This window comes from Octopus bimaculoides, chromosome 7 (assembly GCF_001194135.2).
Source record: "Octopus bimaculoides isolate UCB-OBI-ISO-001 chromosome 7, ASM119413v2, whole genome shotgun sequence".
NCBI lineage: Eukaryota > Metazoa > Mollusca > Cephalopoda > Octopoda > Octopodidae > Octopus > Octopus bimaculoides.
The window spans coordinates 20,114,692-20,117,441 of NC_068987.1; positions in this window are offsets into that span (position 1 = coordinate 20,114,692).

A 2,750-nucleotide genomic window follows, 5' to 3' on the forward strand; every position below is an offset into this window, starting at 1 on the left:
GTGTGTGTGTGTGTGTGTGTGTGTGTGTGTGTGTGTGTGTGTGTGTGTGTGAGTTAGAGGGAGAGACAGAAAGAGAGGGACAGAGAGAAAGGGAAAGGGAAAGAGAGAGTAAGCGAGAGTGAACGCGTGTATCCATGACGACAAGCTGAAACGATATTAATTTCTATAAGGCTACGTGGGCAGAGACAGTTATTTAATCCTAATTCGGTAACCACTGTCACCTGGTTTTGATTACATTAATACCTGCTCATCGTCTACGAAAACAATTTTCAAAAGATTTTCGGTGGACATATTTGGTATAGAATACCAAAGTATTCGGCTATGACAGACCACGGGTGCCCTTTGTGTTACGCGTGATATCTGCATGCTTTGTGGAACTTGATTCCATGTTGAGTGCTTTCATGAAAGTCTTACACGTAAGACGGTTTTATGAAATGATTTGTAATCAGGCCTAGCGATCTGGCATATATTTCAATCTGGAATTTATTTTATCGGTCTTCAATTTAACGAATCGGTAGGTTACGGCTGGATAAAATGAGACACAACACAAGGAAGCTTAAACAGAGGCATGGAGAAGAACACATACACATATACTTGTATGTAGGCATACACACACATACACACACGCACACACACACACTCACATACTTATATACATGCATACATACATACATACATATTTATATACATGTATATATGTAGGTAGGTGCGATATATGTATGTGTATATACATACACGTATATACATACACGTATATACATGTCTACATAGATGCACACGTACATAGATCCACGCACATATGATATAAATAAAAAATGTATACGTATATATTGTGCGTGTGTGTGCGTGCACGCGTATATGTATGTATGTATGTATGTATGTATGTATGTATGTATGTATGTATGTATGTCATGTATGCATGTTATGTATGTATATATGTACATACATATATGTGTTTGTGTGTTCATATATATATATACGCATATGCACACACGTATAGTTAAGTATAGGTTACCGCACTTAAAGTGATGTGCCGAATAACTTTATCCTACAGATCACATTCAATCTTACCTGGCGTCTGACCCCTCACCCGGTTGTTATCCCTCCAACCACTTTTCTTCTTTTACTCTTCTACACTTTGATTTTACTTCTGATGAACGATTCACGTCCGAAGCGTTAAGACGTTTCCCTCCTTTTAAGTGCTAAGCTGATACAATATTTGCTGAAACTTCTCCTCCCTCGTCTGTTTTCTTCTTTCATTTTGTGTTCATTGCTTTCTTAAAAGGATTTGAATGAGAAATGGCTGTTATTCTAACAAGTTCAATCAGTAACGTAGGTTGAGTAACCCGTGACGAGGAGCTAAGCAAGTATCACAGAACGGCACGCTGTTTTTTATCTTCAACGCACGCAGTGAGCTGGCAGAATCGTTAGAGCACCGGGAAAAAATACTTTGCGGATTTTCCTTTCCCCGAGTTCAAATCCCGCCGCGGCCAATCTCGACTTTCAACCTTTCAGTGGTCGATAAAATAAAGTACCATTCACATATTAACATCAGTGGTATCGACTAAACCCCACTTTTTTTCTCTCTCAAAATTAAGGCCCTTTGTGCCTAAATCATAAACCATTATTTATTACTAAATTATTATTTATTAGTAGCGGGAAGTTTAGACAGTGTCATGTGACAACTTGCTGGGGCTGCCTACTGGACCCTAGCAGCGGGAAATTTAGACAGTGTCACGTGACAACTTGCTGGGGCAGCCTGCTGGAACCTAGCAGCAGGTATAAAAAGGGGAATTTGACATGACAATCAGTCGGACGCTGACACTCGTTGATGCTGCATCGAAGAGGTCAGGGAATAGAAGAAAGAAGACATGCACCCAACACCAGAGCTGAAGACACCTCCGAAAGGGTGGGGCCCCGCCACGTCAAAACGGTAGAGGAGTAGGGGCCGAAACCGGACGTGGTTCCTCCTGATGATGTCTTGAGCTAACTGGATCCTATAAAGGAGCTGTTGTGGTAGCAGACCACGAAACATGGTTGAAATTCCTTACTGTCTCTTTTGAAATTTTGCATACCTAAAAGAATCTTGACAAAGGGCAACCGCTCCCGTTGCTCCCGCCCACGCTACACTGCTGGTTTAAATGTTAGAGTTATCCTCATTGGTGATAGCTAAGATGATAATGATCGTGTGATAGGTGTGGGGGGGGGGTGTAATAGGAATAATAATAGTAGTTTATGGTAATAGATTTGTCATGAATTTTGTTGTTTAGGCTCAGTTGAAATCTGATTCATCAACCATACGTTTAAAGTTTTTCCAGCAGTGACCATCCTCTTTTTTCTTTTCCATTCAGACAGTGAAATCTAACACTAACAATACCCAATGTATAGTTTCTTTTTATGAAGGCAGTAAATCACATCACTAAATTTGAATTTGCTGTGACGTTAAGATCTAATATCATGGGGTTTGTGTTTAGCGTTGTAACTTAAACGCCTAATACGCTCTCGTCAAACAGACATATATTCAAATGCCGTGACTATCTCGTCGACTTTTGTTTCATTGTTTTTTTTTTACAAGAATACCAGCCGTAGACGTGGCTTGTGGTTCAGAAGTTTGCTTACTTCTCAACCCTCTGTGTGACACCGTAGGCAAATGTCTTCTACTGTAGCGTGGACCGACGAAAACCTTGTGAGTGGATTTAGTGGACGGGAATAGAAAGAAAAGTATATATACATATATATATATATATATA